Source organism: Tetrao urogallus, assembly GCF_951394365.1.
Source record: "Tetrao urogallus genome assembly, chromosome: 1".
NCBI classification, from domain to species: domain Eukaryota; kingdom Metazoa; phylum Chordata; class Aves; order Galliformes; family Phasianidae; genus Tetrao; species Tetrao urogallus.
The window spans coordinates 48,188,619-48,214,428 of record NC_136813.1 but is presented as its reverse complement, the minus strand read 5'-3'; the positions used below and the strand labels follow the sequence as shown (position 1 = coordinate 48,214,428).

The following is a 25,810-nucleotide window of genomic DNA, read 5'->3' as shown; positions in this document are numbered from 1 at the left end:
ATGACCTAAAGTTCCAAATTATGGAATCGTTCTCTAATTTTAAAGCCAGTTCTAGTTTGTGGTTATGCTTTGAGATTATGAGATTTGAGAATATGTGCATTTTCAAGGAAGCTCTGCTCTTGTTTCTTCTCTTCCAGTGCAAAATAATTCTGTGTAGATATTTTCTTGTAAAAGTTCTAAGATTCCACCAGGGTTGTATATTGTAAATACAATAGAGTTTCTGACTAAGGAAAAAAAAAACAATAGTAATAACTAAGTCCGTACACTTCAGAATTTTGCTTAAAAGATCTACTGACTAAAATAAGCTAATATACTGGTATCAAAGACTATAGGTCAAACTCACTAGAGAAACAAATCACTTCAGGGAGATGGGTATTTTTACATATTTGTTTCATTTCAGATTAATTCAACAGCTATGAAGCCTTCTCTGGTAGTCAACCACATCTAGCTACCCACTTGTCTAGACCATAGTGCCCCAACTTAGATATGGAAGTATTACTGGAGTTGGTGTTGAGTACCTTCTGAATGTTGAGGTAAATGGCATCCACTTCTCCCTTTGTCTGCAAAACCAGTGAATTTAGGCAATCAGGTTGATAAGGCATGATTTACTCAGTGGTCAGGCACTTGAATGGGCTGCTCAGGGAGGTGGTTAAATCATTGTTTCTGGATGTATTCAATAAACTTTAAATGTTGTACTAGGGGACATGGTTTAGTGGAGAATCATAAGAGGTAGATGGATGGTTGGACTACATGACTCTGGAGGTCTTTTCCAACATTGGTGATTCTATAATTCTTTGTGATTCTGATTCTGCTCCTTGAAGGAAAACTGAACTCTTTTTTTTTTTTTTTTTTTTTTTTTTTTTTCAGGTAACAAAGTGAAGCTGATGAGCCTGTAGTTCCTTGAATTGACTTTTTGACCTTTTTTTTTTTTTTTTTTTTTTTTTTTCCAGTCATTGGGTACCTGACTGAATCTTTATTACCTTCCAAAAATGGTGAAGAATTGCACTGCAAGGATGTCAGCAAGCTCTCTCAACACTGTTGGATGCAGTCACTAAGATCTCATAGAACTGTATTGGTCAATTTCTTTTATTGTAGATAACCCTGTTCCTACCATAGTATGCTGCCTTTCTCTACTGGAGCTCTCTCGTGGGTTTCCTGTTTAGCTAGGCCAGTCTCCTGATATGACTATGCATTTTCCTCAGTATCACAACTAACTGTCCCTGTAGGAAAGATCCTGTTCTTAAATATTTGCCCTTTCCTGACCTTTCTCCCTTCTGTGAGATATCACCTAACAGCTTCCTGAACAAGCCAAACTCTACTTGATTAAAATCCAAGGTCTGAACTATGCTATTTCCCCTCCCCCTCTGGAGTGGAACACCATAATTTAATGTTAACTGCAGTTATGACTGCCATTGTCTGCCATATGCCTAGGCAGTTCTTGTCAGTGAATATCAGATCCAGATGTGAGTCATCTCTTAGTTTGTCTGTTTGACACTTGTACCAAGAAGCTACTTCCCGCATTAAAAAAAACATGGCCAGCAGGTTGAGCTAGGTGATCCTCCCCCTCTATTCTAACCCAGTGAGGCCATGTATGGAGAACTGTGTCCAGCTCCAGGCTCCACAATTCTAGAATGACAGAGATCTGGTAGTATTCACAACTCATCTGGACTCTCTCCTTTGCAACCTATTCTAGGGAACCTGCTTTAGCAAGTGAGTTGGACTGGATGACTTCCAGAGATCCCTTTCCAACTCCTATGATTCTGTGTTTCTATGAATTCCTCTGGAAGGTTTGCTTACATCTTTCTATATTGCTTTTCCAGAAGCTGACATGGAGTTTAAAGTCTCCCATAAGATCCAGCATCTGTGATACACATTTATTTATAGAATTCATCATTTTTCTGCAAATTTTCAGTCAGCCTGTGGTCTGCTATATATAAGATCTACACACCTTCAAGCTGCTCCTTTACATAAAAAGCAAACTTCCTCCCATTTGTTTGTCTTTCCTGAAGAGCTAGCATTAATGTATCACAGTACTCAAGCTATGCAGGCTCTGCCACCACGTATTTCAGCATCAGTAATTTCGCAATTCTGCATCTGTACATGGAGCTTTAATTCCTCCTGCTTGTTTCCAAGGCTACATGCATTTGTGTATATTTCTTTTGTCCCATTTTATTGTTCCTGACATGTCTGCTTCTCCTGGCATCCTGCACCATTGGCTCACAAGGTTATTGAGTCCCGTCTTTATCCAACTGTATTCAGTTTGAACCATTTTAACTGCAGTGGCAGATCATGTCTGTGTAAGGCAAAAGTGGCACATGGGACAAAGATTTCCTGTAAAATCATTGATCACAAAGCAAACTCGTGCATAGAAAAAGAAAGACATGTTCACTCACAAAACTAGTAGCAATACAGGTATTGAAGTTAATGAAACTCAAAAAAAAAAAAGTACGAAGTTCAAAATTATAAAAAACTAAAAAATATACTGAGCCAACAACCAGGATTTTGCCAACTGCAACAGTTTTTCATAAATGTCTAGCCCAAGTAAATGGGGACTTTTATTTTGGTATTATATTTTATCTTAAAAATGAATTCAATTTTTATTGATTTTGAAAGTAACACTTGCAAGCATTCAAGTAATAGTTTTTTGATTGATTCAGTCAGGATAATTCAGGAATTGTGACTAAAAGGGGAATTAATCAGTAAGGAGTTGATTTAAGACCTCTTTCATAATATGGATTTCCTTTTTTTTTTTTGTCATTGTTCTGTTGTTAAAGACCTGATCGACTGTTTGCACTGAGGTGAATGAATAAATGACTGGAACTGAGAGTGACTGAAAAGTGAGACCATGTCAGAAGAATTAAAGTCTTCTTTAAATTAAATGCAGCAGTCAAACTCAATATAAGAAAGTCTGCACGAAACTACGGTAAGCAAGCAGAAAGGGAATCATTTTCCATTCCAGGCACAACAGCTCAGAAAAGAGACAGAACTCATTCAGAAATCTACCTTAAGAGAAAGAAATGACTGTCCAGGAAAAAATACATAGAGAAATACATGGAGGTATTTGTGACAGATTCAGACAAGCAACACTTTTCCAATCCATTTCATATAGTACATATAAGAATCACCATATGAAGATGTTCCATACTGACTTTTAAGAACCTCTTTTCCTGGCATTGTATCTTGGCAAGGTACAAAACATTAAGATTGCTTGGTAAAGCTATGATTGAAACAGGTCACTGAATACCAAACTGAGCAAGTAGCCAAAGAGCTTTCTCTTTGTCTTCAGAAATTAACGTAATTATTCTTATATGAACTATAAGAAGTGGGTATCAGATTACACAGAATCACAGAATGGCCCGGGTTAGAAGGGACCTCAAGAGTCATTAATCTCCAACACCTCTGCCATGTACAGGGCCACCAACCTCCCATTTAATACTAGACGAGGCTGCCCAGGACCCCATCCAATCTGGCCTTGAACACCTCCAGGGACGGGGCATCCACAACCTCTCTGGGCAGCCTGTGCCAGCATCTCACCACTCTCGTATGAAGAACTTTCCCCTGATATCCAACCTAAATCTTCCCTCCTTCAACTTAAAACTATTTTTCCTTGTCCTGCTGCTATCTACCCTTTCAAAGAGTTGATTTCTCTCCTCTTTATAGGCTCCCTTTAGGTACTGGAAGGCTGGTTCTAAATTCACCATTCCTAAGTTTAAAAATTTATGGCCAACAAGGTAACAAGCAAAATAATTTTTATTAATTACACATTTCTGATAGCATTTTCTTTCCCATGAAAAATTCAATGGAGGGAGAAGCTGCTTATGGATCAATTCTACCTTTACTGATCTATGTAATCATGATATCATGTGTGAAAATATCCATAGGGTAGAAAATGATTAAAATAATCACTACATCTGCTTAGAGATATAGAGAATTAAAATATAGAGAATTTAAATATATATATAAAGACTGTGCATTTTAAGAGTTTGAAGTGTAATATTAGCCTTTCAATGTTACTGAATTTACTAATAGTTGCAATATTGGTCCTGTCAAGGCAATAAATTTCAAAATAAAATTCGTTCAACAATAGCTTTTCAAAAGAATGTGGAAGCTATTATTGCAGTCATTTTTAAAGTACTATTGATTTAAGTCCCTGTCATTTTTATTCACTTTATTTCATGAAAAGCCCCTCAAAGTAACACAATCATCAATTTTGAAGTTGTTTATTTAAAATTTAAAAAAAAAAAAAGAAGAAGAAAAAAAAGAAATTATTTTCATTGGTAATAATGGAAAAGCACATAAATGATTTGTAATCTCTAATTTTCAGGAGGTAGGCTACCATAACCACCTTCAGAACAGTTTAATATACATATATATATTGATTGGAAGTGCTTAAATACTTTATGGAAACAGGCAACTACGCAAATATAAATTTACACAAGTGTATCTTCCTTGTAATAAAATGAATCACAAAAATTATACATAGAATTTCAAAAAATGATGAATAATTAGTTAGGAAAACCTGAAAGGAATTCAGTAGCACAAATGAGTTCAAGAAATATTCAGTCAATATATTTAACATATGGTTCCCCATCACACTGAAATACAATGACATACTAATAATTATTCTATATTCTATAACTATTCATGCCTTTGTAAAGGAAAGCTACAAAAATGAAATAAGAAATACAGAATTTGAAAAGAAAATTTAGTAAATGTGATTTTTATATGGTTTATAATCATAAAAGAATATTTAAACTTGAAGTAGCTTTAGAAGAAGTAAGAATTGAATAAGACCTTATTCAACATCACCTTTTGTGCTGGAAATGGTTTTACAGAAGCTCAGTTCTTTCTAACTTGTTTTATGCTGTTCTTGATGGCAGTTTTCACTATTTGTATTACCATTCCTGCAAGCTGAGATCAGTTTGACGTTTGACGATTCCATGTTATTCCTGCACTAACTAGATGTATTTTTTTTTCTCTTCATTGTTCTTCCAGCAGATCTCTTTTTTTTTAAGGCTTTTCCATTCCTGTTTATCTATTTTTATTTACATTGGCATTCTTGTTTCTTTTTCCTATTGTTACTTCACATTCAAGTAAGATACATTTTCTACAATTCATTTTGCATTCAAAATCATTAACTTCTCAGCAGATTTACTTTCGTATCCCTTATTTTTTCAAAGATTGCTCTTTGAAATTGAGGAAAAAAAGATAGCTACAGAGCCTTAGTGCATGAATGGCTTCTTTTTCAGCAGTATGCTAATTTAAAATGTCAAGAAGGTTTTAAGGTGATTAAAGCACTTCAGTAACAAGGGAAATGATCAACTGATGTCACCGCCAGCAAAGTGCAGAGGACTACATTTAGATTCCTTCTAACAAAGAAGAGCCCATTTCAGTGTCATCTATTTAGATTAATAGGGTTTAGAAGGTACAAAAAACCTTAGCAGTGACACAACATTTGGTATTTGCTTACTCCTTGACCATATTAAAATATATTTCCTGGAAAGCAGAATACACATCCCACTCTAAATTAAAACATATATATATATATATATTACTGGATTGCTATTGTAAACTTTTCTATGAATATTGTGATTTTTTAAAATAACTCCACCTTGTTTGGAGATTATTGAATTCCACAGTCTTTAGGGAATTGGTTATGGATTCATTCTTAGCCAGCTTTAGGATGGCTTATAAGTTGTGTTTTACATTTCCTGGGAAAGCACAATATCACCAAGTTATTCACCAGAGTTATCTGATGTGATCCTGTTTTTCCTTTTCTTTGGAGTTAGTTCACTACAATTGCAGCATGTGTTATCAAATATTATTGGTGAAAAAGAATTATGTCCTATCTTGGTAGTACTGTGATAACTGCGGACCTATTACATATGCCTGTACTGTACTTGCATCAGCTACAAAAAAAAAAAAAAAAAAAAAAAAAAGCTAAAGCACTAAGTTGTGCTTATGGGAATCCTTAGACTGGTATTTCTGCTAAAGCTTAGTGTAATAAAAATATACCGAGTTAATTAAGTACACTGAAATAACTCTTAATAAGTAATGTCATTAGGGTTTTTTTTTATTGAATTTACATTTGTCTAGGGAGTTGATAAAAGATTTTAAGAACTTGTAGAATTTCTGTGGAAAAGTAAGTAGTCAACCTGTTCTTGAAAGACACTTACCTTAGGTCCACATGAGCAGATGCAACCTAAAATTCACATTGCTCAAAACGAATGAGATCTTCTGTTTCTTTCATCTAAACAGATCCTGTCTAAAGCATACCATATGCAAAATACCTCAGTTTGGACTATGTTCATTCCAGGAAGCCAAAGCATGTACACAAACAAACAAACAAACAAACAAACAAAAGAGACATACTAGATTATAATTGAGGCCATCTCAAGTGTGAATTGCCTAAGGGGAAAAAAAGAGATGTTTTTTCCCATTAGTAAACAAGAAATGTTTCAGCATACCATAAAATGACTCAAGATGGTTTGAGACCAGGCTACAGCATTGCTTTCAATATCAAAGGAATGCTAGCTTGTTTTATTTTTATTTCCAGAAATACACAGAAACTAATGTACTACTTTCCTGTCCAGAAGGAACTTGCATACTTCATGTCCTGAATAATGGAACTGTTGTACAGCATAGAAAGCAATAAAGGTAGGAATCATAAATAACTCATATGTATTTTAAACACATTGGGGGAAAAAAAAAGAGCAGAATAGAGGGGGACAATTACTTCCCTGTCCCTGCTGGCCACCTCCCTTCTGATGGCGCCCAGGATACCATTTGCTTTCTGAGCTGCAAGAGCACACTGCTGACTTATGTTAAGCTTTTCATCCATCGGGATCCCCAGCTCCTTCTCTACAGGGCTGCTCTCAAGGACTGCTCTTTTCCACGCACTTTGCTGTGTTGAACTTCATTAGGTTCACCCAGGCCCACCTTTCAAGTCTGTTGAGGTCTCTCTGAATGGCTTCCTTTCTTTCCACCATGTCAACTGTTCCACTCAGCTTGGTGTCATCAGCAAACTTGCTGAGGCTGTACTCGATTCTGTCATCGATGTCACTGATAAAGATGTTAAAGAGCAAATTTTTCCTTTGTCCACCAATGCTGTCACTCAATCACAGAAGGCCACCAGACTGGTCAAGCAAGATTTGCCCTTGGTAAAGTCATTCTGGCTGTTTTGGATCACTTCCTCATCTCACATGATCCTGAGCATCTCTTCCACGATGACCTACTCCATGATTTTCCCAGACATGGAGGTGAGGCTCACTGGACTGTAGTTCTCCAGGTCTTCCTTTCTCCCTTCCTTAAAAATGGAGGTGAAGTTTCCCTTTTTCCAGTCACTGGGGATTTTGCCTGACAGCCATGACTTTTCAGATATGATGGGTGGCAGTCTAGCAACCCCATCAGCCAGTTCCTTCAGAAAGCTGGGGTACACGTCATCCAATAGACTTGTACACATTCAATCTCATGAGGTGATCTCTGACTTGCTCTGCTCTTAGAGTAGGAAGGATTTTTCTACACTAAACCTTGTCTAGAGGATCAAAGACAACAGAGACCTGGGAAAGGCAAAGAATTAATCGAGTACCTCAGCTCCATTTCTCTTGAAGCCATTTCATTTATCATATCTCATTTGCCTCTTTCTTATGATCAATGTATCTAAATAATCCCTCTTTGCTATTGTTCAAATCTCTTACCAAGTTTCATTCCACCCCCGTCTTGGCTGTCCAGATTTCATCTCTGCATATTCAGACAGCATCACAATATTCTTTCCAATCCGCACATCTCTGCTTCCGCTACTTATATTTTTTCTTGTTTTCTCTCAGTCTGACAAGTAGATCCTTGCTAAGCCATGTCGCTTTCCAGCCTCCTCTGGTTGATTTCGTCTACCGAGGCATGGAGAGCTTTTGTACTCTCAGAAAGGCAACCTTAAAGTGCTGCCAGCTCTGTTCCGTTCCTTTATTCCTAAGGACAGTTTTCCAGGGATTCTTATCCAACAATTCCTTAAACAGCCCAAAGTTTGGTCTCCTGAAGTTCAGGATCCTGACTCTACTCTTTACCAGGCCCACGTCCTTTGAGATGACAAACTCGAGCAGAGCATGGTCGGTGCAGCTCAGGCAGCCTCCAAGCATAACCATTCTTCGAAGATCTGCTCTGCATTGGTAAGAACTACAATACTAGCATGCCTTCTGGATGATAGCCAGGAAAGCCAGGTTTTAGATAAAAATTCCAGAAATAAATAATAATGAAAATAATTTCCTGTGATTTGTGGCATTGGTCCTTATAAGCAGACTTATGTCTCATAAATCAGAAAAAAATAAAAAAAAATGTCTGAAATACTGAAATACTTTTTAAAAGTACTACAAAATATATCCTTGAAACTCAATTATTTAGTAGCAAAAACAGCAATCAAACTGAATAAGATTTCTTTTCTGGCATGACAATCACTGATAGTTTAAAACTGCTAAAAATTTTCTGAAGACTTTTTGATATCAATACAATCTAAGAACACTAAGGATGAAAAACACTATATTCCAATTGTTCAATTCAAATATATACATATCACTTTTCAGAATCCTATGCCCTATTCCTTCTTCGTATGAAAGACTTCTTTCACTTTTTTTCCCATCCCTCACAATTGCAAAACTGAGGATGTTTTGAAGGATTTACCTACTAATACCACAGGAGGAGCAGCATGTTATCCCTCCAGTTGTACTTTTCTGACAGAAGTCTGTTTGTAGAGGTGGAGAATGTAGACCAATGGGTTACTATCAGTTTTCACCATTTAAGATGTAAAATGTTATACCTGGTGCATGAAGTAAACATAGGTGCTACACCCAACAGATCTAGACTACACAGTTAAGGGTTGGACATATGCCAGATCAGCAGTTAAGAAAATCTGAGTGTGAATTGAATAGAGAGGAAAACTGGCAGAACACAAAGAAGAGATCATTAAGGTATGCAGAAAACATCAACAACAACAACAACAAAGATGTATAATTCACAGCACATTAAAGAAAATTAGCAATCTGAATTTCAAAAGGATTGGAAGATATCCTGACAAACATTCTGGGCAATTCTTACACTACATTAATGCAGCATCAGCATCAGCAAGTACAATATACCAGTGGAGAGAAATAGTATCTTTCTCATAAACGTAAGTTGATATATATATGTATATAAATACTTGAAATTGTTCCTATCTTTCCTGGGAAAGTCATAGAAAGCCTTCCCCCTCCTCCACCTCCCCATCCCCCCATGTTATCTTCAAACAAAAGTTCTGAAATTTTCAAGAAAATGCAAGCTACTGCTATTTTGAAATTAAGAACAAAAACACATATTAAAAAAAAAAATCATGGTGACATGCAACTAATTGTAAGTTGGAGTCATGACCTGAAGATTTGTTAAAATTAGCAATCTTGAATTATGTCTCATTTAAAACAGAACACAGAAATAATAATAAAGACAGCAGCCTGGGGAAAAGGTTTGAATACAGTCTATTATAGAAATATCCAATAAAGGTAATGCAGTACTGCAAATATTCACAGCTTCTTACTTATTCTCATTTTTCAATTACTAAACTTTTAAGTTAATTTTTTTAAGAAAAATATTGATTTATATTTCAGTAATATTTTTTTCCTCTTGAAAAACGGTATTAGGGGGGAAAAAAAAAAAAGAGATTGTTATAGGAAATAGAATAAGGCAGTAAAAAGCAGATTAAATAAAACAGGTTTTTTTTCCAATTGTGTTACCTAAGACAAATATTCTTTCTTCTTTTTAAAAGGTCCATATAAAACTTACTCAAAATATCCCAAAACTCATCACTTCCTCAGTTTACTCATACCTCATTTCTTGAATGGACTTCTTTCCCTAAAAGCTTGTAACTCAAGAGTTGTCCTCCAGCTTAAGAAGATACAAAAATTCTCACTGATGTGCATGAAAATTATGTCTTTACAAATGAAGACCTTTAAGGTGACTTCTTCACATACAGTCTCTCAGGATGTATCAAACTGACTACTATTGAGTTCTATACTACTTCTAAATTTCAGACAGCAAATCACAAATATGTTTGCAACATCTGCAGAATATGACTTCAGCCAGCTGTAAGAAAAATACACATTTAATGTACAACCTGACCAACTAAGTGTCCCAGAACTGCCAAAACAGATAAGTCTGTACATGGATAATGAAAACAATATCCATAAACACAGTGGAGATGTCTGTACTGCTAAATCCTAACTCCGATCTCTGAAAATTCCTCAAAAAATGCAGTCCCTATATGATATGTGCTAACTAACTGGTCATCAACAATTAAGGATTTTGTCAGTTTTATTTTTTTTAATTTTCATTATTCTAGCACCAATTTTTAAATGACATTGAATTTAGAAGAAAATATGATGGAGTGTCGTAGCATTTTTGCAGCTGTTTTTGTCTTAGTAGACTTGAAAACCCCATATTCTTTCCAATCTCAGCCCCATTGACTGAATACTTAGAATTGTGTGTGAACAGCTCTTCATTAAAAACAATCTTGAGTGTTTTGCTGTTAATATTCTGGTTTATCTGACAATCCTTTTACAAGGGTCAGGTAGCATAGAACTTCACTGCAAACATCTCTTTTTGTAGTGTTTTTTTGTAATGGTTCCACTCTGATGGACAGGTAAACACCACACTGCTCCCTCACTCTTTCTCAAAAGAACTGGGGGACAGTTGAGATAAGGACACAGAGATCCCTCACCAATTACCATCATGGGCAAAACAGACTAAGCATAGGGAGATTAATGCATTTTTTGCCAAGTACTAACAGACTAAAGCAGTGAGAAACTAAAAGCAAATGGAAAACGTTCTCTGTCCCTACTTCACAAAAGGTCCCTCCTACAGGATGACATCCTTCCTGACTGGATCCTGTGTGGGCTTCCCACAGGCTGCAGTTCTCCCAGCTCTGCTCAAACACGGCTGTGTCCCACGGGCTCACTCTTCAGCCACTGCTCCACATGAACCTCACAGGGAGAAGCTCTCTCAGCCCTCCTTCCCCACTTCAGGCTGTTCTTCACTGGCTGCAGCTCAGGCCAGTGAAGAAGCAGTGCATGTCAAAAACACTCAGATTAATCAAGAACTGATGACACTTCAGAAATGAAGGGAGCTGTTGCAGGCAGGGCTAACTGCAGATGAACCATGAGGAAACCAGATGGCTGACACTTCAAACAAGGCTTCAAAAAGGTTCTAAAGGAGTTCTTAAACAGAAGAATGGGGAAAAGCTGAGAGCTAGGAAAAAAGCGTTGAGCTGGGCACAGAGGAGCAAAGGCGAAAAGGCAAAGAGGAGCAAAGGAGAAAAGGACCTCTAGTGAAGGATAAAACAGAGGACAGCAACAGTCACATGGAAAGTGGAAATGGAACAGACAGAATGTGTCAAATTATCATAATGAATAAAAGAACTTCCTAAAGTGCATTCATTGCATACTTGAATGTCATGCTCCAGGATCTTAGCTTTAGGGTAAGGAAAATCAAACTTTATAACATCTTCCAATATTATCCAACCTTATCTCAATGATTTTTTCACATCCACCCATTATTTGCACTTTAAATGCCTCCCTATCTCCCACCACAATAAAAGCAAATTTTTAGCAGAGGCTATAATAAATTTTCTCTCTCTTGTCTGCATGAATAGTTATTATCTAACTCCAACACCTTAATTCAGATGTTTAAAGATAGGGTGGGTTTTTTTTGTTTTGTTTTTTTGTTTGCTTGTTTGTTTGTTTTTTCTTCTGTTACAGCTATGACTGGCTGAAAAATATTTTTGTGTTCAAGCTGAGCTTCCACTGTTCCAGACCTACATACCTATGGGAAACACACAGGACAGAAATCCATTAAAAGAAATGATGAGTAATAGAGTGAAACTGTACAATGAAGTGAAAATCATGAACATTTTCAAGAATGCAGAAAAGAAACTGAGAAGGGAAATTAAGTGGGGCAGGAAACAAAAACAAGAGGTTGCTAACAGGAGATCAGATTTGGGAAAGCAGTTCTTTAAGCACTATGGGAGGAGAATAATGTTCTTCTCTATTATAGTTATATATCCCAACAACAAGTAAAAACAAAAAGACTTACCACACTTTTGTCTGAAGTTTTCAGGCCCCAAAAAACTGCGATTTGCGCAGTCTGGATTATGGACCAGTATACTTGTGAGAAATTTTATTTGGTAATCAGATGTTGACTAACATTAGATGTAAGAAGTGATTACCTGTTACAACTGAAGTGATAAGTAAGTTACCAGAAAGAAATTTTCTAACCAAAACATTATCATAAATAAAAACATGGGGTCTAGTTACTGAATTCAATAAATTACAGATGACAGGTCCACCTCTAAAAGTGTTTAAAAGATTTGTTCCATCGTTTGTTTTCTACATCAGCTTTTTACATTGGTGAAGTAAGACAGTCTGTAGATCAAGCTGAACTACTCCCCAAGACAAAAAAGGCACAGGGAAAAGAGGAAGCAGAGGTGCCTCATCAATGTCCTCGTACCAGAACAGCACTTCACACAGCTGGAGAGTAGGAAGAAGCAGTACTTCCATTTTTTTCTAGGAAGTTCTACCTGGGGAATGGAGATAAGGAACTTTTCAAAGAAATTCAGGTGGATCATTGTCAAAATGGCAATGACTAGATCTTTCTAAAAACCTTCATCTGCCTACTTTTAAAGGCCTTTCAGAAACAGGAAAGGGCTAAGAAGGGAAAAGAGGGAAAATTATAAGCAATAAGAAGCTGGGAAATATGCTGGTTTTGAGATAAAATTATTTTTAAGATGCATGGCACTGAAAAGTCATTTAAAGAAATGGATGCCTTATAGTAAATTTAAGTGAAACTGCACCACCTGTATAATGAAGTAGTTTGGTAATACATTTTAAAGATAAAATCTGAAAAGCCACAAAAATAGCAACTAATCTGCCATATAAAAGGATATACAAATCTTTTCCACCATATTACTATGAAATACATGATTTATTATGTATATAACGAATCTTCATGAGCTTTCTTATTTGAATGTGGGTTTTTTGTTTTTTGTTTTGTTTTGTTTTTTTTATTGCATGCTTATTTTTGAAATTACTTAGAATTACTTATTTTTGTTATTGTTGTTTGGTTGATTTTCCTTTGACATCTTAACAATCAGTTAAATACAGAGCAAATTAGTATTTCTCTTCATGGAGTATTTTCACCTCTAAGAAATAACTCTGCTAGAAAACATTTGCCTGTATTATCTCTTGAAACAAAAACCAAATGACAAATTGCATAGCTCAGCCTATTTCTGACACTTCACTTTAATTCATAGTGGTGAACAGTTTTGCTGAGGTTTCATATAATTTACATGCTTCCTGTTTGGCTCTCCTTTTTCTGCTATATGCTAGCTGGCTCCCAGGGCTTTGCTGAGCAAAATGTGAGCACTTAAAAGGTATGATACAGTTTCACATATGAACACTGTTATCCATGTAGATTTCACATGCACACTTCAGGAGAGAAAAAAATAGTTTAATGTCATACTATGCTGCTGTTATAGAATTTTCTACATTTACAGAGAGCAGAAGACTAGGCAATTGACTCCTTTAGGCAACAAAAAGCCTTCATAGATAAAAAGGGATTTTTGTTCGTAAGGTTTCAGAGCAACAGATTGCTTTCCAGACTGATACTTCTTGCATCTGCAGAATGCATTGCTTATTGTATAGACTGACAAGGAAAACAAATTATGATGATACCAGCAGCAAATGACTTGTTCTGTACTGCTGTTTACAGGCCACTGACTTGGAGGATTTCCCAGAACTGCAAATAGAAGGAAATAACCTGTCTCAAATAGGAAACATTCAATATGCTCAAAAAGGATGTATTGCTTTTCAGTACAGAAAGTCCATGGACATCAACTTTCTTCTCTCAGAAAGTGACTGCATACCACTTAAATGCTGTTACAATACATTTCTGTAGTGTGTTTTCCTAATGTGTTCATCTTAGATGCCACAGCTTTGCATAGTGAGCTTTGCATGCATCACAAAGAAAAATGTTTTGTGATCACGGATGCTAAAGAAGCCTGTTTCCTATGGCATCCTGTTTTGCAGATGGTCATAGTATTTATAATGACAATTCCATGTGTATTGTCTGGTGTTAACAAAGTATGAGTTCACTCAGAACTGTGCTTACCAAAGCTGTGGAGATTGAACTGACATAAAAGAAAATACATTACAATCTTTTTTTCAACGTAAAGAAATGCCATTATCTCCAAAATGATTTCTGCTGTTGTATTAAATCCACACCCAACAAATGAAAGTGGAGAAAGTACTAATTGTCAAGCATTAATATAGGGATATGCACACATCTGACATTTAATTAGTATTAATGGAAACAGTATGCTTCTTCTCAAATTTTTGTTGATGTTTAATTCCTCAGCCTCTACTGTGAGGAGTTAGTGAAGCTATGTGAAGGTTTTGTGATATTTATCAGATATCATAAGTTAGAACTATTAATTTGATTATCCCTTCTGACCAGAGAGGAATTTCTTGCTTAATTTAAATCTTCTGAAGTCTTTTTTTATAGCAAAGTCTACACTTCACATTCTTTAGAAATACACTCTTGCAAGTATGTCAGAAGATGAAAGAGGATTATTCCTCTAACTTTTATTATTTTAATATAAGAAGGGCGCTGATTTCAGTGGAGGATATAAGAATGGTGTATTGGGCTTCCATGGCAAAGGGCTGACAGTGGGGCCTGCATGGCTCCTCTGTGAGGTATGGCTGGGGCTGCCCCATGCAGGACACAGCTGGCTCTAAGCAGCCATGGGTGAGCACCTTGGGGAAATGTACTGTGAAAGGGCGAAATGTACTGTGTAGCCGCTGGGAGATAAAGCAGTGAGAAAATATAGGAGGGAAGAATTCTGCAGACCCCAAGGTTGAAGAAGAAGGAGGGGGAGAAGGTGCTCCTGTGCCTGGAACAATGATTTTCCACGGAGAAGGAAACACTGGAGCAGATATTGACACTGCAGCCTGTGGAGGACCTCATGGTGCAGCAGGTGGATGTTCGCTGAAGGAAGCTGCAGACCATGGAGATCCCATGCAGAAGCAAACTGTGGCTTCCATGTTGGAGCTGACTTTTCCTAGACTAAAGACTACGGTATAGACCCAAGACGGAGCAAGTCTGGGGAAGGGAGCAGGTCTGCCCATGGGAGGGACCTTGTTCTTGAGGGAGAGAGAGAGAAAGAGGGCAGAGAGGAACTGTTAGGAACTGACCACAATCCCCATTCACCATTCCTCTGTGCCACTTGATGGGAGAGGAGGCAGAACAGTCAGGAAAGAATTAGTCAAATTAAGACTGGGAAAAAAGGAGGGACCGAGGAGATGTTCTTAGTTTTGTCTTTTTTTCTTACCATCCTACTCTATTTTTTAACCAGGAATAAATTGTATCAATTTTCCACACTTTTGGCTAGTTTTGCCAGTTACATTAACTGGTGAGTTCCCTATTCTTCTCTTGAGCCATGAGCTTTTCCATTTACTTTCTTCCCATCCTGTTGAGGATGGGGAGTGTGAGAGCAGTTGGCATTTAGTTGGGGGCAAATAACAGCTTCAATTAATGCAACTTCTTCTAAAATCACATGTTAAGAAAATTTACAGTGCATGTCTCATGAAGTAGTTCAAATGTAAAGATTAATTGAATTCTTACACTTAAAATTTTATTCGTAAGGTTAAATCAACCTTTTAAATAGCAATCAAGCTCATTTAGGATGGTGTATGAAATATTTCCAGAACAAACTACCTTAATATTTCAATAAAATGCTTTATAGCAAATTTTGTCTCACTGTGAAATATACCTCATAAAGAACCAGACTAAATAGTTCTGCTACTAAAATAGATATTCACCTTTAATGATATAGATCATCTATGTATTCAAGTGCAGTTGGCAGTTTGCTAAATGAGCTAGGGCAGCACCAAAAAAATTATTTGTTTAATTGAGATTCACTATGCTATATTAAAGTTTAATCAGTTTCAATCAGATATTATCAATTCTAATATAATATTAATTAACACTGATGTCATAAAAAATCTATTACAAGGATATGTCTTTACTGTTTTATTTTTTACTTTAGGTATTTCTCTCACATTCTAGTTCACTGTCAACCTAGTTTGTGAATGTAGAATATGGAATGATTAATGTTTGCGTTGTAAGTAGCTGAGGATTTTATGCACCTCTGCAAACTCCAATTGTTGTTCCACATGAGAAATAATGAATATAATTCTTCAACCATAAGAACAGAAACTCTTTGCACAAATGCAGATCCCTATAGGCAGATCACTTTCAAGCTGAATTCCTAAAATAAGTTCTAGTTGATTGTGTACTAATTGGCATAGCTGCCATTGCACAGCAGTTGATTCACTAAACAGAAAGGCCAATAGCAAAAGTAAACCACAATACAGCTGCTTGAAACAGTCTTCTACTTAAAGTGTTCAGAGACAAGACAGCTCTTACAATAGCATTCATTCAAAATTAAGTGTGCTTCCTATATCACTTTTGTTCTCCCTTCAAGAGAAGACATCACAAAGGTTATGTTATTCAATTAAAATATGAAGATAGATATTGACAGCTTCCTCTACCTGTAAGATGTTCTAAATAGATGTTTAAATTTAAGGAGGCTTCTGCCTCTATTTTTTTTTTTAACTTATAAATATGAAAAGCACATTTGCAAAAACAAACAAACAAATAAATAAATAAATGCAAATCCCATGACATTTTAGATGATTCTCCTAATATGGTTAGCTAGTTAAAAATCTGACAGTGTATCCACTGTGATATGTTATGCAATATAAATCTAATCTGTGTGTACAAAAACTGACCAAAAAAAAAAAAAAAAAAAAAAAACTCACAAAAAAAAAAAGGACTTTTATATTCTTTAATGAATTTATAAAAGAATGTTTCAACCTTCAACATTTACAGAGTGACTCCTGGGCATCGGGACAGCCATATTAAAGTTAATGGGAAGTTGTGTATGTACCATTATGATTGCAGCATTGAGGTCCCGAAGACCTCTTGAACTCTCAAGACTGTATCTATTATATATCAGTACATATATTCCATTTCTTTCTAAATTGGGATTGGGAATTAATGGCACCTGAAACTTCTTTTCACTTATAAAACTGCCACTATTTCTATGCAGTAGGGGGACATCTTCTTGTTTTATTAGAGACTTCTACGATCACATTTATGGGAAGACTGAAAAAAAGTATGAGAAATAAACTAAAAATCTACTTTTATGAGAGTAAAGAAGCATAAGTGATAAATTACAAATAGAAAAAAAAAATTCCTTTACATGGTTTTGCAATAGCAAATAGATCAGATTTTCTAAAATAAGAAAAAACCTGTGCCCCAGACTACATTGTCATAGGTATATATCACCTCAAATCCTTCAACTCTCCTTCACTTCATGTAATACTTTAAAATTAGAAGATAGTACAGTGTTCCTCTTTTGCTGAGAAACCCTAACACAAGCAGTTTGACTAGCTATAGCAGCAAAATTTAGGTGCAATTTAGGTGCAAAATAGGCTTTTGTAGAGAGCATCTGCAATGTAATGAATACTTCAGTTAGTGTCACTATCCACCAAAATAGCTAGAAAACTCTGTCCTGTTTTCTGTGCCACAATTGTCTGCACTGCACATCAACATGTATGTTATCTAAATGTGCACTGTGTAGTGCCTTATACTCAAAGGAGGAAGAAAAAAATAGCAAAATATAAATGGTAAGAATTTTTTTTAATTAGCTGATTTGAACCTTAGCCTTAGTTCCAGAAAACTGTGTACACTGTACAGAGTGTACATTGTTTTCCTTTTGTTAGTTCCATCTAGAGAAATCAAAAGATTTTCATCTAAGCATAAATCCTATTTTAGAAGATATATAGAAATGAGGTTCATTTGTGCTAAATGATTGAGACTGATTAGCCTTTAATATTGTTGCGGTAAACTTGCTAGTGAAAAACAAGAAAAACCAGGGAGAAGATGACTGAGGTTTTATTTGAATTACTGACAATGTGGTTGGTAACCTACTCCTCTCAATTTACCTCCTAGGCATCCCAGCACTGGGAGATGCATATGTTCAACTCCTAATCACTCTTTCTTTCTCTGTTGTTACTCTACACTCCATATAGTTTTGAGTTTACACATAGTTTTTGAGGACATGCAGTCATCTCAGAATGTTCACATAAATTTAAGTGTTTTGAATTTAAAGTAGAGAAAGACTGTTTTTGTAAACAATCACAGAACTGTCAAGAAAATATTTTCACTCTCAAAGAGATACAAAAGCATTTGCAATCTAGAAATATGATGTATTTTTTTAGACATTGTGTGTTGTCTTTTCACCTTTCAGCTGAGATAATTTTCTTCCTGATAGCTGGTATGGTACTGTGTTTTGGATTTAGAATGAGAATGATGTTGATCACACACTGATGTTTTACTTATTGCTGAGCAATTCTTACTCAGAGTCAAGGACTTTTCTGCTTCTCATGCTTCCCTGCCAGCAAGGAGCTAGGGGTGCACAAAGGGCTGGGACTGCTACAGAGCTTGCTCTCTATATCCTTTTATTTATTTATTTTTCTCCTTCTTTTTCTATTGTATTAAACTGTCTTTATCTCAACCAACAGGTTCTAACATATACGCTTTTTAATTCTCTTTCCCAGCACACTAGGGGAGAGTGAGTGAATGTCTGTGTGGTGCTTAGCTGCCTGCTGGGTTAAATCATAGCAGATGTTTGAGTGTATCGTAAAAGGAGGGGGATGTAGCACAGTAAAGAACTGACCACCTAATTCCTAGCTGTTTAGTATCTCTGTGGAAGTTATGTTGATATCTTACACACAATGGTAATCTTCAAAAAATTTAACATATATCTTCAATACAGACTAGCAGTAAGAGGAAACTCAAATCAATACTAAGAGAAAAGGCAGCTCTCTGTAGATGTGTCAGGAAGCAAGAACAGTTCATGCTACAAATATGAAATAGGATTCTCTGCCAAGTATGAATATTCTGGTATGACATATCACGCTAATACTCTGCTATCATGTCTTGCCATAGATGACATTTATCCAAGGGTTTGTGATATGACAGTAGCATTGTATTAATTCCAGAACTAAAATAAAAGAAGAGCCAACATAATAGTAATAAATAAATAAATAAATAAATAAATAAAATGAAAGGGAGAGCCAACAAATCACTGGGGGAAAAAAAAAATTAATGAAGATACTGAGCTGTTCTCTACCCACAGGGGCTCTCAAACTTTAGAATAAAATGAAAAATGGAAAAGGAATTAAAAAAGAAATAAGGGAATCTAAAGCAAAAGCAACATTTAGGTATGCATTTTTAATAAATAAAACAAAAAGCAACATCAACTTGTGCAACAGTCTATCCTGTTGAAAAAGAAACAAAAATAATAGGTAGTCTGGTCAGGTTCAAACACAGATAAAAGCAAATCCAATAGAAGACAATGTTGAGTTACTCTTGCATAAAGTGGGTGGAAATTTTACTTCCCAGATATATCTCTATTGGGTACGTGCTACAGAATGGCGCAAAGTGCAAGCTACAATGTATCAACAAATAAAATTTGAGCAGAAGGAAAAGAGAATATCTTGAAAGCAGGTCTCAGGAGCTTTTCCCTATTTCTGAAGAGTGCATCAGACTATGGCTGATGTAAGCGTTAAATTTAGTACTCTTCAGAATTCACTTGTTCCAAGAAAAAGAACGACATTTCAATCAGGAATAGAATTATTAATGTATAATTTGTTAAATTTATACAGCAGTTTAAACTATGCTAAGAGGCAGAGGGATTTTAACTATTAGATAATTATCATAACACTGACTAAAGCACAAATATGTTAACAGTGATCAAAGGGAAGCACAATTGCAAGTACCACATTTTGCATATGAATAATTCAAAAATGTGGCTCTTTGTATGTGCAGTTGAGGACTCAAGTGATGTATTCTGTCACCATTTCCACTAAGCACTTGAGTGGCTCTCATGAAAACATGTATTAATTTGCCTGTGGTGTGGAGCATTAATATAAGCTTTAAAAAACACAGCTGGAAGGTTTAGCTAGTGTGAAACATCAGTGCCAAGAAAAAAAATCACATCTTGCTATTTTTGTGACCTGTTTAAGAAAGCTTAATAGCCAAACGATGGTGTGGTCAAAAACAGAGCTTACCAACATTAGTAAAGACCATAAAGGAAAAATAGATTGTCAGTCACATTTAATGTCGTACAAAGTAGTGGCAGCTATTCACTTAAAAGATATAGACATCACTTTCAGCCAAAGCCCATGCATAGTGTACAAAGGCAGTCAGAAGAAACATAGCAAATGTCAAGATGCACCAGGAAAGAAATAGACAAATTTATTTAAGGAGGTCAAATTAATCTCATCCCTGCCACTAAAATTTTCTGAGATATGTCTAGGGAGCCTCTGAAATAGGTACTAACAAAACATGATGAAACACCCAAAAATGTATACACCTACAGGTTTGCACTGTAAAATGTTTCCATTTAGCATAGTAGAGTTGGGCCCCCCAAATTTGACCAAAACTTAAGCTTCAATTATGGACAAATATTTTTTAAAAATTTCTAATCTGATATGAATTGTTTCACAAAGTCATTTGGCTTTTATACAGTTACAAATTAGTAGTTAGAATGCTGGATATGCTGGATTTATTTTGACTTTTAGGATTCCTATCAATAACAAAGAGAATACATTGGATCCTCATTTTTTGTATAAATTTTGCTAATTAGATATCACTTCCTTTTGTGACATTTTTCAGCCTTTTGTTAAGAAATTAAATATTAGTCCATACATACTAGCTAGCAGTCCAGGGGTACAAAAATATAAGATGTGAACCCTTCCAAATATGTTCAGGCACATCTTTTTCTGCATCAATAAATAGGAAATCATTTCTCCCAGTTGAAGTGTTTTAATTTCTAGTGTAGCCAATAGAGTAGCACCTGCCTCTGGAGATCTCCACAGGGAGATTTTTTCTGTTTTATGTAGGCTGATGTACATAGTGGTATTTTATACTATGGCAAGATTTTCTGAAATTAGGAAGAAATTATTTGACCTCTAAATATAAATTCCAAGAAATATCCATTATTTTTAAGATCAGTACCTCTAAGATTATCTTTTGAAAGAAGAAATACACTGAAATGATGAAGATCCAATTGCCTAATGACTGTACCAAAATATACTTATTTCATAACCTTAGCATTTGTGCTTGCAAATAAGATAAACGAATTGTGTCCTTAAATTATTGGGGAATAAAAGAAAAATAATTACTGTTATTATTGCTACCATATGCAACTGACTTTTTTTAATCATGATTGCCTATTAAATAAGAGTGATAGCTGCAAACTGCAGAATATGCACTGAACCCATTGTTTGTCTACCATGAAGATAAATGAATGAGGAGGAGTCATTTAAAAAGCTCTTCAAAATACCAGTCTGTCCATGTGAAGATTTTTACAGAAGAAGGTGACTTTGTCAAACCATTTTCATCAATGACTGGTTCACCTAAGTTCATGCCAGTTCCTCTGATTGCACTTCACTGCTGGGAGCACGGATCTGTAGAGTCCAGAGCACAGATTATAGCAGTCAGGGTCCAAAGGAATCAAAGGTTCCATTGATTTTTGGTAAATCTACTATTTACAAAAAAAAAAAAAAAAAAAAAAAAAAAAAAAAAAAAAAAAAAAGGAAGATTACCTTGAACCTCTCAAAAAGGAGAAATGTCATATGGGCCACTGTGGCACGTACTAAACACATCTGTTTTGTAAAGTTTGTAAACAATTGTAATTTAAACATGTAAAATATTTAATTTAAAAGAGTAGCCCAGAAACCAAAGCCTTACAAGAGATGCTCTCTCTTAAGCAACAAATTTTAGCAACAAGTTAGAGTATTTTAAACAGAATTGACCCTAGAAATCAATTTCTATGTTTAAGCACCAAATGTTTACATATTTTAAATCAGATTATTTTCTATGGATTTTAAACACTTCTGTATCTATATAGCAAGAAAACAGGAAACACTGGAGCAGCCTTATTCTTTTCTATGGGAAGGGCAAAATAAAATCTATTAGATCAAATTTGATTTCTTTTCTCATATACACATTAAAGATGATCATGAAAGAATGTTTAATGTACCTGTTCTTCTGCTTCTTGGTAATATTTAGCCATTTCTACAACAAATGTGGAGTCTGATTTTCTGAGAGCTCACTGGACTCTCCCTCAAAGAGCCCTCCCTCCCTTTTCTCCACATGGAGAAATTCAATTCCACACCTTGCTTCATGTGCACTTCCATGTCACATGCCATTTTGTCAGACTGCTCTTCTGCTGCCATCTGTCACACAGCAACAAAATGTGAATGAATCTTGGTGGAAAGGCTGAACTACTGCCACACCACTACCATCTGCCTCTGATGTAAGTGGCCAAAATAAGAAAAGGTGAAGCACTACCTTCAGAGCAGCCTTCACAATTTCCCTCTTGCCTTCCTGTTGAGATCCTTGAAAGTATGAAGGGAAATATAGAGAAACTGATGAGAAAAGGTGCCATTTGCTTTGGTGACAGAGAAAGGAAAGTTTCAGAAAGCAATGAGGTTTTTCTTCTTCTACGTAGTAGAGGTAGTTACTTTTCCTTTTCCAGATGGGCAAAGGACCTGGACTGATTTCTAAATCTGCATTAAATTATCTACTTTAAATGCCAAACTGGTTATTCTCTTCAAACTAGTAACTAGCCTCTCGTTTGCTTTATATATGTGTGTGTATGTATATATATGTTTATTTTTTTACTATTAGAGATAAATGGGTAATCATAAAATCAGATTTGTTTCGATGTGTACTTTTGAGTTCCTGTCTGAACTGTAGCTACGATCTCAGTCAATTTATTGCAAGTACTTTGGCCCAGATCAGGCTCCTTTAAAAGCAAAAAGCCTTATTTTTGAGTACACTTCAGATTTGTTTATTGTTTGGCGACCCTGTGGCAGAATATACCCTTTGAAAAAGCAGAAGGATGAAGCAAACAAAAAGATACAGTGTACCTGCTAAATATTTCTCCTTAGAAAACGACACATTTCTGGTTTGTGTGTTTAAACTCCTCAAAAACAGAGCACAAAGGTGAAATCCTTGAAACATTTGCAGGTGTTTGAGGCATAGATGCCAACTCGTTGGCAGTGTACCCAAACTCCTTTTACAACCTGTGAGGCTAAAGGCCTACTATTTGTATCCTTAAGAGTAACTCAGATTTGGCCAAAAGAACAGCTCTCCAAGCTCCACAGATTATAACTACACCTAAATTCTGATTACAGAAATGAATCCCATCCCTACTGCAAACAGACGTCATATGTTACCTCTGGTTACACTGCATTACTGGGCCTTTCACAATATTTATTATGAAAAGTACCAGAAGCAAAGCCTACTGTGATTTAGAAGAAGGGATGGTACCCTACCATGGCATCATGAGACAGAGAGCAGTGCTGCTTTGATATCTCACACCTTGAAATATTCAAAGGCTGATGTGAAAAGTCATATAAAACTGAATTGCTACTCATTTCCATTTCCTAATACAGACAGAAAATTGCTACATTTCATGCTCCATATGAAACACAACTAGGTAACAAAATCGGACTTACTAGCAAGCAAGGTTACAGCAACATGTAATTTATATAAAAATTTATATAAAAGTATATATAGTTGCCTACAGAAATAGAAGATTACATATCATGCTGGCAGCCTTAATGCTGAATTAGAGTATAGAAACATCTGCAGACTGAAGGAATTTTTAGTTATGAAAAGCAAGAGAAATATGATTTTTAATTAATTAATTTATTTATTTATTATTTTACTAAATTACCAAATTAAGCTGTTGTAATGCAGTATTACTGCTTGGATAGACAGCAGGAATTAAGTGTATCGAAGGAGGACTTTTGCCTGAGAAGTGACACCACAATCTATTAAGCTCCCCTTATTTAATCTTTTCTTTGTAAGCTTAATATATGATTCATCCTTTTTCATATCACAGAAGACACAGAGGTGAGGTTTTGTATTTGAATCTCTAATTTACCCTTGCTATCCTCCTTTTCCAGACACTAAAAGCTAGTGAAGAATTACTTTTTCTGTAATTTCTTCAACCTTTTTATCTGAGGAAAAACAGGTATATATTGGGTCTCTAAGGTATTTGTAGCTCTTTTTATCCCCTGACCCTATTTCTATACTCAGAGCTACAAGAAAGGAAACTATCACATAGAAAGATAATGTATTTGCAGGATAGCTGGACTCACAGTATATAGACTGTAAGTCTTTCTTTCCAAGATCCCATCCAGCCTTTGGGGAAAAGGGCAAATAAGCTCTCAAAATGAAATGCCTTATAATGGAATTGTTCTATTCCATTCTTTTAGATCCTTACCCAAGGAGGGAGCAACAAGCTCCTGGTCTCTAGAGGAAAACAACACAATAAACTATACTGTGCGGATTTAATATCAAAGAAGAAAGAGTGGACATACCTGACAGATGAAAGACCTTGAGATTTACCCAGTAAGATTTATAATGTTATTCTTTCTGAATAACTTTCAGTTCTTAATTAAGCCACAGCATCTATTTCAAGGCAAAATTATATTCATTTTCTCACCATTTTGTCACTATTTTAATAAAGAAGTAGAGACATGCATGCTAAAGCTGAAGGGCTAGAAGGGGTATTTCTTTCTAGGAGGAAGGAATAGTGGTTTGAGTTCTAATATAAATAAATAAATGATTATATTCCTAACATAAGAAAAGGAATTTGAATGCCACTTCTCCCTGAATATAACTACTGATGGAAAATATTTTTTGTTGGTTTTTTTTTTTTCATTTCCTATTTTATTCCTTTTTTATTATTAAACTGTGTTTATTTTTATTTTTATTTTTTAGAAATAGAAGATTTTCATTCTTGGGAAATGAGGTAGAGAAGGAGAATGGAGAAGGAAATCTGCCAAGTTTGCATGCCCCCCCTACTGAACCCCTCTTTTTCCTCAATGCAGAGAGGTTGTTGTGCTAGACAGGACAATGACAAAAGATGCCAGTAGAGCACTTTGTATCAATGAGTTCTCAGATCATAGTAGAAAAAAATATTTTCTAACTGAAGTGCAGTTGCCAGCAAAAATTTTTTTGCTTTTAACACAGTCAGATACTTTGTCTTATAGTTACGGCTCTCCATGTATATAGATATTAATGAGTACAACAAACCACACATGCAGTGTTTTTAATGTATTACAATACTACAGAACCATGTTGGAATTCAATGCTTTATAAGCCTTAAATTTAATAACTCACTTATATGTGCATCAGGTAGTGAACACCAACTTCTTTAGTAGGCAAGTTATTATTTAAAATTTCTAGCATTTCTATCTGATTCTTAAACAATAAACTTCACAGCAACAATGGTTAAGATTTTGATTTAGAAAAGAGAGACGATGGAAATTACCTTGTAATTTTTTTAAAATATAAGCACTCAGTTAATATCTCTAAATTATACTTTTGTTCTTCTGCAGCCTTAATACAATGCTGAACTGGTACTCACAGCTGCATATGGCCCAGCTGCCACTCTTACACCCTACACTCGTCTACCATAAGCAAACTTTTTCACTACATCACTTTTAATAAGTAAGAAAGATTAAACAGGATAGGGTATTGTGGGTTTTTTTTTGTTTGTTTGTTTTTTGTGTGTGTGTGTGTGTGTGTTGCTGTACATGGAGCAATGACTTGAATTAACAATTACCCTATAAAATATAGTAAATTCATA

The 25,810-nt window shown here is 35.5% G+C and overlaps 1 protein-coding gene across 1 annotated transcript in view; it reads right to left on the bottom strand.

Moving 5' to 3' along the window:
- GPC5 (glypican 5) overlaps nt 1–25,810 on the bottom strand; it is a gene marked incomplete at both ends in the record, with an annotated part of 607,225 nt that overhangs the window by 392,187 nt on the left and 189,228 nt on the right.